Genomic DNA, 8,088 nt, shown 5'->3' on the forward strand with positions numbered 1-8,088 from the left:
TACTGTAAGGCCTGTACTTTTACATACTATAATTTTATACTATACAAACGCATATGTTTTACATATGTGCAAGCCCAAAATCTGCTACGACAGTTAAGTTGGAACTGTTAACAAATAGCCTCAACACGAAAATGTTATCTTAATATGGCCATCAAAACCAGCATGAGTGTAGTTAATGCAGAGCTCAAATTCAAATTCTCTTGTTATACTAAATGTGTGTGATTAATTTCTCCCGTTGAGTGAAACAAACCAACGTGCTGTGCCTGTCACATTAATAGATATGGAAAGCATTAGCATTGACTGCTAGTGAGAATGGACTAGGCAGGATGGATTTGCCGGATGAACAGTTGTAGTTTAAGGACTGTGCACATCACCGTAATGTATAGATAGCACTTTAGAGGAGACGAGAGGGTTTCCCTCAGGGCCTGTTAGTGTGAAGTGAAAAATTTGACCAGCGATGAAGTACCCCTAGTTAAATTAAATAGAATTTCAGCTATACAAATGGCTGCTGTTTTAAGTGACCACACCACAGAGACCGTGTTAAATAGAGGTACGCCCTGGCAGTTTTCATAACATGATTATCTAGTCTTTTTAGATCTATTTGGGTGTGTGTGTGCCTATCTTTATGTGTTTCTCTAATTCTTTTCTGTCTCTCCCTCCCCATCTCTCTCTTTGAACATCAGTCTTTTACACACAGTCACACTTCCTCTATTCCTCTCTCTGTCTCTCCATCACTCCTTCTCTCAGGCAGTTAGACAGCCTTTAATTGCCAGACATTAAAAAGAATGCTAGAGATGAAGAATCCCCTGGGGCCATTGGCAGGCTAAATGGCAGCTCTGCTGCTATCGTCTCCTCCTACATGCAGCAATGAAGACGTGTCAACATAATCTTGGGCAATTTGCAGTCATCATCAGAGGGACTGATTAATTTTCTGAGTGAGTGTCATTTGTAAACAGCAAGATTGTCTTTCTGTTTCATGTCTTACTTTAAATTCTTCAAAGCAAAGTGTTGACCAACAATCAACACAATGCATTCACATGGCTACAGACCTTAATCCACTTGTTTGAGATGTTGTTAAATGCAGATAATATTAATAGAGATTTTACGGGTGTGTTGTATGTCACACTGTGTGAGGTAGATCCAACTAAATTTGAGTTGCAATCTCTGTGACAGTGAGTATACAGGATTAATTCTGTGGTATGTACGTGAGATCATAAAATTAATTCCTTGTGAATTCTTGTTTTATGATGTAAAAACACTTCAGCAACTCATGTCATCCATCTGCACCACTCTCATGTTCTGAAAATAAAAACAGTGTATTCTGCAACATTTCATGCCGTATTCAGATCGGTTGGCTTGTAGACATGAATTGTAGCAGCTGTCATATTGTGAGAATTTGGTCATAAATTTCTGACGGTGCCAACATTTAAAATAGCCTATGGTGGACTTGCCTCACAGTGTGATCTACTGTAGGACCACAGGTTTTGTTTGATGACTAAACGTTTTAACATATTTGTCCCATGAGACACTTTTACCTGGGACAGCCCAACATCAAAATTGCACAGTTGGGGCCTCTAGACCTTTATTTATTCAGGGAAAGTTCACTGAGAGGACAACAGATCCCATCTCATAAAATACGGACGCTTGATCAGGTGCCTTTGTCGTGTTATTGAAGCTAAACGTCTCCTTTAGCGTCCTATAACGCGCTTTATCTAAACGCGCTTGGTCGGGACTATTGGCGTCAATTTTGACGCAAGTTATGTTAAGGAAAAGGTCGTGGGTGGGCTTACGTTTCCGTGACACACGGGAATAACGGGACGGTTGGGTTTAGGAAAAGAAGAAAGCAACTTTAGGAAATGTGACACGCGGGACACAAACCTCAGTCTCCTGGGTGCAAGTCCTGTGTTTGACCCATCCACCACCCCAACCAACCTCCCTATGCGGAATTTCATACTACTCGTTGCTTCAGACGCTGACAGCCACTGTCCAAACGTCCGTATTTTACGAGTTTGGAGTGAGAACTGGTTGGAGAGGAAGCCTCCCTTTTGCAGGAATGCCCTGATCACATTGAAACAGTTACACATTTACACCTAGAAGCTGCCCAGTACAACCACAGTCTGATCTGCTGGCCACTGAGCAGCTCCACAGCAGTTAGGGTTAGGGCCTTAAAAGCCTTGCTCAAGGGCACCTCAGTGGTGATAATGTGGAGGGGCAAGCGCTGCTCTTTCACTTTCCCCAGCCAGATGGTCTGGGGATTGAACCGACAAGCTTGCTTCTCTAACCTTTAGGCCACCACTGCCCCTACATGAATCATGAAGTCTGATGTAATAGATATACCAAAGGTTCCATAATTAAACTGAAATAGCATTCCATAAAAAAATGTTTTATAATTCACTGTTCATTTATTCACTACTACACACACGCTCATAAATAGAAATACCCATAAATACACCCTACCCGCTCATATTTGTCATATGAATTCTTAAAGACTGAAGTTGTTGTTGTTCTCTTTTCATTTCCATCCTCAGTCATATTATTGGTTTGGAGGAGAAGACACAATTCTTTCTCCTGTTTAATATTCTTATCTCGGTTTTCCCACTATGCCTGCAGTGTGCGGTGAATTCTCTCCCCTCTCTATCTCCGAGCCCCAGAGTTCCCTCTCATTGACGGGGAAACTGCATCAGCACAGATACAGAGTAAAATGAATTTGGGGTTTTTGAAACGCAAGGCTTCGTAAAAAAAAAAAAAGAAGTCCCACAGACCTAGAGAGATAAGTTATCATACAATGGATTTAGTCCCGTTTCGCTCCAGTCATTATCCTGTATTGGAGCATAGCAACTGTGATGGCTGGGAGTTATCCTCCAGTGTGTGGGGCGGGTTTGAATGTGTCAGGACTATCATAGCAGACATCCTTTTGTGATCGGCAGCAGTTGGCAAAGACTTGAGAAGAATGGTTTGAAGTGTAGTCCCAGGTAGAAACCAAAGTTCAGTATAAAACACAAAACCAATAAATACAGAAAATTCATACTTTTCCCATCTGTTTTGCCAACTGTCTTTGTGAAGAAAACAATTCCTGATCACCACAGCCCCCAAAATTATTATAAGAAAAAATATATATACCATATATTAGAGGAAGGGAAATTACGGTAAGCTAGTTATCGAGCCTGTAGTCTATATCCTTGACATTCCACTTCCGGGATTGCTCCGTTTCTGCTGGAAAATCCGCCGGATTTCACTCACTTATGCCGGATATCCGTTGCTTTGGGTTTCCTTTGCATTGGCATTTTAAACTTTTTTAAACCAAAGACTATGGTTAACCTTTTCTCAGATCTCTGCAGGGTAAATCCAGACAGCTAGCTAGACTATCTGTCCAATCTGAGTTTTCTGTTGCATGACTAAAACAACTTTTAAACATACACATGTTCCACCAAAACAAGTTCCTTCCAGGGTTTTTTTTAAAGGGGCGGGGGGGTTTTTTTTTGGGGGTTGGGGGAAAAACCAAGGGGGGGGATTAAACTAGACCAAGTTTTCCTCCCATCCGCAAATGCTATGGGGGGTAGCCAGACCCTCCTCCAGCGCACTTTGGAGGAGGGTTTGGCAAAGCGAGACTATCGAGCCTGTAACATCAAGTGAAACATGCACCCTTGTTGTTGTACTGCTAGAGAGAAGCTTGGGTTTTCCCATTGACTTCCATCTTTCCTGTACTTTTTTAAACTAGCATCTAGTGGCTATTAGAGGAACTACATCTTATGTGACTTCCAGATTGGCGTTAACATTCAGCTTTATTTATTTATTCTTTATCTATAGTTATCCACAAAGGGCTCCACATGTGCTGTGATGGATGCTACCAACACCAGGGATGACATGCTGCCTTGCCATACCTGTCTCCCTCATCCACACTTATGTAAATGACAATGCTCGCCCTTTTGGATATGAACGGTGCATCAGCTTTACACAACAAACTCCAATCAGAGAGCAGCATCTTCATTCTTCCAAACACAGTGCTTGCCTATACTGTATGTCCCCAACTGTGTGTGGTGGCTGCCCACACTGACTCTGGGTGTTTATGCAGGTGCTGTAGCTGTAGCTGCTATAGGTCCCCCAGTGGACACACTGCAGAGTATTCTTTTTCACTGTTTACTCTGGCAAGTCAAATCTGGGCCCTGCTGAGAGCTATTCTTGAGGTGCTTAATTTTTGTCACTTTGACTTATGTGGTGATCCACACCAGGACAGGCACATGCACTCACACACTCTATTTATCTCAAACACACTCGCACACAGCGGCACGATAACTAACTCACTCAGTAAAATACCTGTAACAATCCAAATGACATATACACACACACACAACCATCCACATAATCATATGCTACCCTGCCATCTAAATTTGGTTCACCCCACCACTACCTTGCCTGGTTGTCACAAGACAGCTGCAGAGTTCTGACATGTTAATTTCAGCCCTAAGTTGACCCCTCGCTAATTATCCTTCAACTCTGTAAACACTAGTAGCACCAGTTAACACCAATTAATGGCCACTAATCATTGCCAGATGCTGCACCTTGAGTAATTTGCCCCACTTCATACACTTGCACTTACAATTTCACACATTCAGTTGATTCTGGATTTCTATGGTTTGTTGAACTCTTGCACAGACTATCAATCAATGATGTTTGTGCACCACGGCACCAGACTCCACTCAAACTGTTTCAAATGCTATAACATACACACCTATATCGCTCATTTCTCTTTCATTTGATAATCTTCCTTAACCTGAAAGTAGTGCAAACATGGCCATACAATAGTCATATAGTTAAAGTTAAAGCAAGGGAATTTACCTAAATATACAAAATAAACATGACTAATAAAATATAGGTTTTGGAGGTGTTCTTGCCGTAAAGACAAACAAGGGAATCAGATTTCCTCACACTAACCATCTACAGACAAGAGACACATCTGACAATCATTTTCTATGCCGGCATTGTTCATATTCCTTTAAACACACACAGAGAAAGAATAGTTAAGCATTATGAAAACACATTTTACTAGATCCCAAAACAAAATCGTTTCTGAGCACCAAATAATCAAAAGATTTTATTCTCTCCCCCATTTTTGTCTGCTCTAACATTATTCTTGATTTGCTGCTTCATTGTTTGTATTGATGCGTCCAGCGCTTTGTCTTGTCATGTTCTGTTGGCCAAACTGTACTGTCTGCACAAGGAAGGGGTGAACAAACCTCCTGCCAGCACCAGCCTCTCCGCCCGCTCTGTCACAACCACGCAATAACCAACATAAAACAAACATGGCCTACTGCAGCACAAGGATTGACAGGTATGATTCATCTTCTGTGCCACTGGTGGGAGGTGCAAGTAATAATAAGCAGAGACAGATCTTTTCCCGTTGCGGTACGACCACTGGGGTTAGTAGGGGTAGGTCGGAGAGATCATTCGCCCCCCAAGGTAACTGGCAGGGTTCCCCACATAACCCCTCACAGTTTTGCTAAGGATTAGAGCAGCATGAATCCACCAGGGCTGTAATTTGGTTGTGGCGTACTCAGAGCCAGTTGAAAGAAAAAGATGAATGGGAACATGGCTGGCCCACTGAAAGCCATAGTCGACACAGGAATAGCGAATATCACAGGTAGTACAAGATCTGATACATGACCATGTACCCTCTTTAATAAGCACTTTGTAAGCTGCACCATTTCAGCATATGAACATCTCATCAAGTGAATAGTGTTTGATGCATTTCATTCCCAAAATAATGATGACATTTCTATGCAAGCACCATTTAAGGATTTTGATTATTGCGCCATGGTCCTTTGTGGGTACATGACAGGAATTCAGCAGCTTGTACATCACATATGCCATTGTCTCAGGGGCACAGCTGAAGACACGGGCCATGGAGGACAATAGCTGCACAGAGTGGGTATGACGTCCCCCTGATGAAGAGTAATGGCTTGAAACAATATTTCCCCAAGGAGTAGAATTGAAATCTGAACACTGTGCTATGGTTTCATCGCCATGTAATTTGGAGATGTCAGATCAGTTTTGCTGGGGCCACCACTGTATGAAGAAGCAGAGCACATTCACAGGAGGAATGGATAATATACAGATAGCAATGCTGTTTTCATCAGCTGCACCAGACCTGGGATATCTCATGATGATGGGTGAATAAATAAAGTGTTACAAACGCTAAGCTAACCTGGGCTTGTAACACAAAGGCACAGCTACTAAAGGCTAACTTAGCTTGTAACATTAATCACCCTCTCTTGTTTTCCCTACATGTTGCATCCAATATCGAGACTGAAAATTAACTTGCCTGGATAAAGTGTATGTCTTTCCTACTTCTAGAGGGGTTGTGCTGTGTTATACTGACTTACCCAGACACAGCATGGTTTTGCGTCTGAAGATGGCTGCTTGCTTCGGCAACCACGCCATCGCTCCTGGTCCGCTGCCCCGCTCTTCCTTGTTGTTGTAGTTCAGGTTTTAAAAGGTGTATTTATACAAAAGTTGTGTTGTGGGGAAAACAAGAATAGTCTTTCTGCGTCTTTGTCTTCAATAGTGTTCTCCGTGTAGAAACGTGGTTGCAATAGGTAACTCTTTATCTGTCCATACTGTAATGTACACTTTACTGTCTTTATTAGTGTTTTTTTAAAAGCTCAAACAAGCCCTGTTTGAGTTTAAAGATTTAACGAGTATTCTAAGTAAAAATGTTAAATTTTTATGACTCTGATTCTGTATTTTTACAGACTATCATACCTATCATGTGCATGTATGATTTTCTTGTCAAGCTCATTTTTGTGGATTTGGTCTAAAGTGTGGTCTTCTAAGGGACCGTTCGGTATTTATGGAATGGACCACTGAAGGAAAATAGGGGAGGGTCATGTCTTTTTATTCTTTGTTGAGGGGAGGGTCATCCAACATTTTTTAGTCCAGAGGCGGGGTTACCCAACTTTTGTATTCATAGAAACAGCAAAATTTCAAAGTGGCTTATTTGGTGCATATTATTCTATGTAGCTCTTAGTCTCAGCCCTCCTTTGCTACCAGATAGGTCTGACCTATGAGTTTGGCTGTGGGGCAGGGGGAGCACTGCCCCCCTGGTGGCTGAAACAGATAATTGCATTGTTTAAATGAGTGGAATAATTATGTCTGGCATGACCAGATATTTTATAAATATCTTAAATAACACAAAACAACTAAATGGTGGTAGGTAATATATTTGATTTCATATACTGCTTTAGTTAAAAAATATTTCCTGGCTGACGATGCGAGCAGCAGGACGTAAAAAACGAAAATGAATGTTGCACTAGGTTGCAATAAACGTTTCCTAAATGCCACATTTGATGTCAGCTTACTAATTGATTGCGGGTTTGTGTAGATTTGGACTTAGATTTATTCCACTTTGTTTAAACAGTGAAGTGGAGGAAGCCTAGTGACGAGTCCATAGCAACCAGTTTGTGTGTTGAATGTTACCCAGAGTGCTTTGTTTTTCTGAATGGTTGAATGGTAACTTAGTATTTGAAGTAATGCAGGAAGTGTGCAATTTAGTTGCCATGCTTATTGTGTTTCCACAACGTTAGTGAGTAAATCTACTGAAATGGCCACCACACCATAACAGAGGAGTGTGATGCGTCAGATGAGAATGCAGAGGTTTAATCACATCTGTCATTGCTGTAAAAAAAACAATGGTAATCTGTATATCTTTGCCAAGTGCAAACCAGTGCAGAAGGTAGTGATAAATTATTGGGGCAGGGCCATGACTTTATTCCAAATCATTTTGGAGGACCATAGAAAAATTATTACTAGTGAGGGGAGGGTCATGTCTATTTTGACTAAAGGTCCCAAAACTCCTCCGGTGGCCCCATAAATAAATAACGAACAGTCCTTAACTCTTTTACTCTCTTTTACTTAAAACTACATTGCATCCTATCAACCCAGACCTGCAACTGACAGACTAATGCTCACAAAAACTTGAACAGTCCTTTCTTTTGATGTATTTTGCCCAAGGTGATATTCCTTATTTTAGCCCTACTGCCAAATGGTAATTAACCAAACTTTAATTAAATTCCATGCAATAATTTGAGACTC

Source organism: Perca fluviatilis, chromosome 13 (assembly GCF_010015445.1).
Source record: "Perca fluviatilis chromosome 13, GENO_Pfluv_1.0, whole genome shotgun sequence".
NCBI lineage: Eukaryota > Metazoa > Chordata > Actinopteri > Perciformes > Percidae > Perca > Perca fluviatilis.